Source organism: Tenebrio molitor, unplaced genomic scaffold, assembly GCF_963966145.1.
Source record: "Tenebrio molitor unplaced genomic scaffold, icTenMoli1.1 SCAFFOLD_716, whole genome shotgun sequence".
NCBI lineage: Eukaryota > Metazoa > Arthropoda > Insecta > Coleoptera > Tenebrionidae > Tenebrio > Tenebrio molitor.
Genome location: NW_027184212.1, coordinates 6,034 through 14,159, shown reverse-complemented (window position 1 = coordinate 14,159; position 8,126 = coordinate 6,034). Strand labels below are relative to the sequence as shown.

Here is an 8,126-nt window from a genome sequence, read left to right as displayed (position 1 = left end):
TCTCAGCCGTACCCCCCACGATAATTGACAAGTCTGTCATACAGCCCTACCATTTAAAACCTTTATTCTCTTCGTTTTAAAAATAGTTTCGCATGGTTTTTCTCTCTTCTCGTTTTACAATGGTCCAGTGACTAATAAATGAGTGTTGTGTTATGAGTTTGTTCGAGCTCAAAAAAACGTGGTTCGAAATTGTTTAACGTTTAACGAATGGTAAGTTATTCTAGTTTTTATGTTGGTCTTAACGTGTTAGGGGCCAAGAATACAACATTGTCTGTCCATTATAACATAGAACTGATATGTTGAATTCAGATCTCTAATTATTTAAAAACCAAAAAAATAAAGCAGCAGTCAAAGTGGCATGTACGCGTAACCTAATATATATTTTTTTTACATTAAAAGATCGCCGTCTTCCTCGTCGCACTTACGACATTTGCATATGTTATCTTTGTTAAACTCACGGAAGGAATATAATGAACCGGTCACCCGTCCAAGTGCTGACCGCTGCCCGCGTGGCTTACCTTCGGTGATCGAACGACAACCTTTACCGTTTGACGAGTTTTTATTCTGCAATTGTTTACAATTAATCGACAAAAAAAATTGTTTTCTTAATTATCTAGTACTTAAAGCTATGAATCTACATTATACGGGTCTGTGCATGTTTCCGAATACCTGCACGAAAAACAAATCGGTTCGGTGGTTGCTATGGATTTCAAAAAAAAACAAAAAGTGTTGGGGGGCAACGGCACGCGGTGTTCCCAAGCGGTCACCCATCCAAGTACTGACCGCGCCCGACGTTGCTTAACTTCGGTGATCGGACGAGAACCGGTGCTTTTCAACGTGGTATGGCCGTTGCCGTGGTGTTTAGGTGTGATCGTTGGTGTAAAATATATTGCTTTTAACATTCCGATGCACGAATATGAACATCAAAACGCGATGCGTTTCGTTTCCGTATGCACTTACCCTCTGACGACCGACGTCGGACCGAACTAACGGGAAATCCCACAACAACCACCACGTCACGCTCTAACGACAAGAGAGACTACTAGACGGACTGGCGATCTCCCGCGTCGCACATTTTTCGACCGCCGGCGGCGGTGGAAAATCCAGAATTTCACCCCACCTACCGCGCTGCTTGCTCCGACGACGACGAGATTCCCACATTTGGATCGACCGAAATATGTAAGTAATATCAGGAAGTTCCGATTTTCGAGAGGAGACCTGTGTTTCTATTTACCTATCTATAATAATTATCGTTATAATCATCATATCATTATTATTATTATTAACATTATTATTTATTACCATTATTATTATTATTATTATTATTTATCGTCCCTCGGATTCGGCGATCTTCGAAAATCCAAGTTGGACCGTTAGACATTCGAACGCGGTGTGCGTGGCTGACGAGTTGTTATTTTTGGCGTTTTTTCTTCGATCTTCACCCCGACTTCGGACGACGCAGGTCGGACACGAAATTACGAAGAGAGAAAGACGGAAGAAAGGAAGAAAACCTGAAGATCCGTCGAAGAAAATATCGGAAAACTCGTAGGTGCGGCATCGGTCGGACGATGAAGACCGTCTCCTTTCGGATGATCCTCTCGACGGACTTTCGGCCGTCCCGAAGGGTCCGGACGGCAACGGGACCCGTCGTCGACTCGTCCCGTTTCAACTTCCGCCGAAAACGATCGACCTGAACGTCGGAGAGGCGGTTCGCGGCATCCTGTTGTCGGAATTGCCTCGGTTCGAACACCAGGTCCTTTCTGTGCTTCGACCGTTTCGGAAGCGTTTGGCGACGCGAAGATGTCGTAAAATCGAGAAGGTGGCGCGGTATTCCGGGAAGAGATGGACCAATATTTCGGCGAACGAAATATGGATTCCCGGAATCGACGCGTCTACCCCGCACCGCCGACGTAAACCGTCGGTCCCGAATCGAAACCGTGACGACCCGGATTTAGGGCTGGTGGTTGGAGGGGCGTGTACCTGATTCGAAACCCACCGACGTTCCGAGACGAACTTCGCTATCTCCAGGGAAACTTCGGAAACCGAGTTCGGCCAGCTTGATCACACGGTGGCGATGGTGATCGAGGAAAGAGGACGATGCCATCACGCGGGCAACGATTCCGAGGCCTGCAATTTCTTCGACGGCGGACGCGGTGCGCGTTCAGTCTTCCGTCCGCAGTGGCGACTATTTTATAAAGACTTAGAAAATTTTTTTGTTCAATTCTCGTTCACGAGGTGCTCGAAGTGTACGTGTGTGAGCAAGTGTTTTTTCAATAATTATTATTAACTTTTAACGTTTTAACGTGAAAGATGGCCGACGTCGAAAATCAAACAGCATCATCGGTCACCACCGGTTCCGCTGCCACCCCTCAATCCCACGCGAAGAAAGAGAAAAAAGCGAAAAATCCCAGGGCGAAACCGTCCCATCCTCCGACATCCGAGATGGTAAACAACGCCATCAAGGGACTCAAGGAACGCGGAGGATCGTCTCTTCAGGCCATCAAGAAGTTCGTCGCCGCAAATTACAAAGTCGACGCCGAAAAGGTCGCCCCTTTCATCAAGAAATATCTGAAAGGCGCCGTGGCGTCGGGATCTCTGGTTCAGACGAAAGGTAAGGGCGCGTCGGGTTCGTTCAAGCTCGCCTCGTCCACCTCCGGTGGTGCCAAAGTCGCCTCCGCCTCCGACAAGAGGAAACCCGCTTCGTCCGCCGCATCCAAGACGAAAAAATCATCCGCCAAACGTACCGCCGTCGCGACGACTTCCGACAAGGCTTCCTCGAAGACAGCCAAAAAACAAGCCTCCCCCAAAGCGAAGAAGACTGCTGCCGAAAAGAAGAGCGCCGTCGCTGCCTCCGCCGCCGCAGCGAAAGCCAAGAAATCGGCCGCCTCCTCGGCAGAAAAGAAAACTAGAGCCGCCCCGAAACCCCGATCGCCTTCCAAAGCGAAGAAATCTAACAAGGCTGGTCCGACTAAAAAACCCAAAGCACCCAAACCCAAGACAGCCAAAGCCATTCCTGTCAAGGTGAAAAAGGCCGCTTCGCCGAAGAGGAAAAAGTGAGAAACGTGGATGGATACTCGACTCATGTTCGTTCGGCTGTGCCTCGTTCCGACGTCATCATCGTACTACCGGCAACGGGGCACGCACAAATGGCCCTTTTCAGGGCCACACGATAATCTACGACGAAAAAAAGAAATAAAACTATCCTTACGGCGAAACCAAATAAAATAGATAGCATCAGCTGGCAGGTAGGTGATGACAGGATGCAATAAAATTTTACGAACGACCGCAACCCAACCCGAATCGAGAGGACCGACCGATTATTGACATTTTTATTTTATTCATTTCCGGTTGAAGGGCGATATATTTTTTTTTTTGCCTGTAAAGTTTGAGGTTCTGAAAAGAACCGATTTTTTTGTTATAAAATTCGTGTTTCGTGTTGTTCTTCCGAAACACGATGTGGAAAAATTTAAGCGCGTTCACCCCGAATACGTCTGGCAAGTTGGATGTCCTTTGGCATGATGGTTACACGTTTGGCGTGGATGGCGCACAAATTCGTGTCCTCGAACAGACCGACCAAGTAAGCTTCGCTCGCTTCCTGGAGGGCCATCACGGCGGAGCTTTGGAAGCGCAAATCGGTTTTGAAATCCTGAGCGATCTCCCTCACCAAACGTTGAAAGGGAAGCTTGCGGATGAGCAACTCGGTACTTTTCTGGTAACGACGGATCTCACGCAGAGCCACGGTACCAGGTCTGTAACGGTGGGGCTTCTTGACGCCGCCAGTGGCGGGAGCGCTTTTCCTGGCCGCTTTGGTAGCCAGTTGTTTCCTGGGGGCTTTTCCTCCGGTGGACTTGCGTGCGGTCTGCTTGGTCCTGGCCATTTCGAATGAAACGAATGAAAAACAAAACTGACAATTATTAAAATCGACTCTGACGATCGTTAGACGTGCACGCGTCGAAAGGTAAACGGGTACTAAAAATTCCGCTGGAATAAAAAACTGGAATAACATGTCTGACTTTTTACGGGGTTCGAGTCCTAGACTCTTATTTCCCCAATCTGGCTGGCAGTCACCTACTCATGTAATGTGTAGGGCTGTGACAGACTTGTCAAGTATCGAGTCACCGTAAACTCTAGCTGATCGGCCTTCAGTTGCGAATCCAGCAGGTCGAGTTTACGGTGTGGGGGTGGGGTTGTGGGAGACACAAATCGCGAGAAAATGGGGACTGCAGAGAACCTAGATCGTCGTCGGAATGCTCCCGCTTTTGCGTGACAACGAGGGCAAAAAACTGCAGAAAAAACCCCTCGTCGGAGCCGAAGAAAAATGGGGGAACGCTCGGAAAACAAATGTAGAAACTACGCAACAATGGGACATCGAAACCTAATCACTACAAATATTTACCGGTTTGGATTCCGTTAACCTGGTCCTCGGAACTGAAGTCGGCCCTGGTGCGGAATCTGAAACACACTTAGTGGTGATGCATTAATATATGCTCCAGAACTTGCGATTGCTCTGGAACAAAATCTGGGGAATTTTGTCGGAGGACTGGAGGTGTGGGAGCCTCAGTCCTGTTGGAGAAGCAGCCATTTTGGCCGCTTGTGCCGCATAGGGGCATTCTCGTCGTAATTGACGGATTCGCGCACGAGTGGGTTCGGGTGTACAGCCGCTTTCGCATGGAATTTCCGTGCATCATCCAGCAGGAATTCTTTGATGGTGGGGAGGTTCGCTTCTCGATGGAGTTGAGTGTTCCTGACGAACCACGGGGCATTAAAAGCCGCTCGGAGGAATTTGTTCTGCACGACCTGCAGTTTCTGGAGTTGCGTGTGAGACACGGTCCCCCAGACCGCAGAGCCGTACATCATGGACGGTCGGATCATTGTACGGTAAATTGTGATTTTGTTCTTGGTGGACATCTTACTTCGCCGATTGACCAGCGAGTTAAGTTGTCCCCGAACCATCTGACCGCGAGTTTTCGCGTGCTCGACTTGATTGTTGAACCGGAGGTGGTTATCGAATGAAATGCCGAGGTACCGGACCTCGTTTTTCCACGGAATGATTTGTTCGAACATTTCGATTTCGCCAACCGGGCGGTGAAAACGCCGACGGGTGAAAAGAATCGCACTGCTTTTGTCTGGGTTCACATCGATTCGCCAGAGGCGAAACCATGTTTCCAGACTCACTACCGCCCTCTGGAGTCGCTCCGTAATTTTTACGGGCGACCAGGAGCGCGTGAGAATTGCAGTGTCGTCTGCATACAGCGCGATCTTTGTTTGATCGGGCTTTGGAATGTCGGCAGTGAAGATTGCGTACAGAGTCGGTGAGAGCACCGAGCCCTGTGGGACGCCTGCCTCGATGTCGCGTTCCGCTGAGAAAACATTCCCAATTTTCGCGTGAAAGTTTCGATTTTGAAGAAATGAGTTAATCAGTTTGACCATCGCCAGTGGCACGCCGGCAACGTGGAGCTTGTAAACAAGCCCGCCGTGCCAGACTGTGTCAAAGGCTTTGGCCACATCAAGAAAAATCGCGCCGGTCGAATGCCGTTGACCGTTGCTTTTCGCAATGAATTCGGTAACGTGAAGAATTTGATCCGACGTCGAATGTTGGGGGCGAAATCCAAATTGTTCGTCAGGTAAAATTTGTTTCTCGTTAGTCACTCTGACCAGACGGGTCAAAATAACTTTTTCGAGAACTTTTCCTATTGAGGATAGGAGACTGATCGGCCGATGATTCTGGGGAAATTTCGGATCTTTCCCGGGCTTCGGAATGAAAATGACGTTGGCCTTTTTCCATCGAGAAGGAAAGTGGCAGAGTCGCAGGCTGGCGTTGATTATTGTGGTCAGAGCGACGACAACTCTGTCCGGCAACAATTTCAGCGCTTTGTTTGGGATGTTATCTGGTCCGGGTGCTTTTTTCACCTTGAGAGACCCGATAATTTTTCGGACCTCCGCCGGCGAAGTTGGTGTAGTGCTTGTCTCGATTTGTCTCGACAGAATGTCTTCGACCTGGTGTTCGATTCGCTCGATGTGATCGACGTCAGCGTCCTCGATGTTCGGCCTGCATTGCAGTTCCAAACTGTCGGCGAACGCCTCCGCTTTCTCCTCATTCGAGAAAACGAGTCCTCGCGTACCGTGAATCGGTGGTAGTGGTTTTTTGTTTGAGCGGAGCGCTTTCGCCATTCTCCAGATCGAGTTGTCCTCTGCAGTGAGAGATTCGAGTTTTCTTTCCCATTGATCATTGCGGTGATCAATGAGCGCGTACTTGACTTCATTGCCGAGACGATTCGCCTCCCTCCTGTCGACGGCGTCGCCAGTCCGGTGAGCTAGGCGCCTCGCAAGATTTTTCGCACGGATGAGGTCAACGATCCATTGCGGTACATTGTTTTTGTTTTTGTGTCGCGGCTCGACCCGAATTCGAGTTGAGTGAGTCATCGCTGTTGTGATTTTACGCTCGAGCGTGCCAGCTGCGCGCTCAAGGTCGTCGACATTCCTGATGCGGGGAACAGGTCCGTACTCGAGATTTAAAAATTCCGTAAAACGCGGCCAATTGATGTTTTGAACGGGTGTGTTTGTAATGTCGTTTGCCTCGTCACCGATATGCATCAGGACGGGCACGTGGTCTGAGTCGAGCGCCTGAGAGGCGTGAAGTCGTAATTGAAATGGAACATTTTTGACGAGTGCAATGTCTAAAATGTCGGCGTGAAAATCGCGTGCATCATAATACGTCGGCTCCGGCGGAGCTTCGATTAACATGTCTGTGTTGTCCGCGAGCTCGAGTAGAATTCGACCGTTGCGGTTGGCCCTTCGACTGCCCCAGACCTGGTGCTTGCAGTTGAAGTCACCCGCGGCGATGACCGAGGCGCCGGTATCTAATATTTCCGTGATGTCATTTTCCCGGAGCAGAATTTGCGGCGGGTGGTAGCACGAGATGATCGTCAGTGGACCGTTAACGGTCTCGATTCTCACCGCAGTGGCTTCCAAGTTCTGGAGCACGGGAAGCGCGATCTGGTAGTGTGGGAGTGTGCGGCGCACGTAAATGGCTGTTCCTCCCCCAGGACCGTGGGGACGGTCGCTGCGGTACAATTCATAACCCCGGATTTTAGGGTCCGCAATCCCGGCGTTAAGGTTGGTCTCGCTGACCAACAAAGCGTCGAGTTCATGATCGTCTGCGAAGATCTCCAGCTCGTTGCGGGAGTTTCGCAGACCGCGTGCATTATGAAATGCGATCTGCAGCGACCTCACTCTCCTCTCTTGTGCTGGCATTTAGCAACCAGAGAGGAGATTGGGGAGGAGAGCGAGCACTTTCCCAAGAATTTCATCCTTGGTGCTCGAGGACTGGATCGCGAGCAGAATGTCCATGAGGGCATTTCCGTTCGCGGCGGGTTTTTTGGCGCTTGTCGGGCGGGGGGCTGGGGGCGCGGGCGCGGGCGCGGGTTTTTTGGACGCCGCTGCGTCCGCAAAACTTTTCCCCGTGCTGGGCTTGGTCCCTGCCTTCGGAGCTGGGGCTGATTGCCTGGCAGCTGCAGGGGGTTGTTGCCTTGAAGAGGCCTGACTGGGAGCGGGGGCGCGGTTTGGGTTTTGGCCCGGCTGGGGTTTGTTTCCCAGGTACCCACGTGGGAACCTGGGGCAGCCACGGTAGCTGGCAGTGTGTCCGCCGCCGCAATTGGCGCACCTCGCGGGGATTTCTTTGGACTTTTTGCAGTCCTTTGACTCGTGTCCCTCGCCGCACTTCACGCACTTCGCGAGTGCGTGACAGTTCTTCTGGGAGTGGTGGAACCGTTGGCACCGGTGACATTGTGCCGTTGTCCCCTTTTTGTGGGGCCGCTCCACCGAGATTCTGAGGTGGCAAACCGTCCTCAAATCGAAGATTTGCCCCTTGTCCTTTGGCACTTCGACAAGTACCAACGGCAGGGGCAATTTTGATCTACCTGAGATCATTCTGGTCACCTTGATTGGTGCCAGACCTTGATCCACCAGGTCTGACTTGATGTCGTCGAGGCTGATCTCGACGGGAACCGTCCTCAGCACGGCTCTGAGGGTTTTCGCCTCGGGGAGAGCGAACGAGTGAAACGGCACTCGTCTCTCCTCAAGGAGTCGCGTCAATGATCGAAAGTCGTCGACACTGACCGGATTCA

General features: G+C 50.8%; 1 non-coding gene across 1 annotated transcript; it reads right to left on the bottom strand.

The window, feature by feature from the left end:
• Nucleotides 1-734: 734 nt before the first annotated feature.
• On the bottom strand, nucleotides 735-854 carry LOC138140987 (5S ribosomal RNA). Its single transcript, XR_011162889.1, has one exon. It is a non-coding gene; the product is annotated as a 5S ribosomal RNA (ribosomal RNA).
• Between the last annotated feature and the right edge of the window lie 7,272 nt (nucleotides 855-8,126).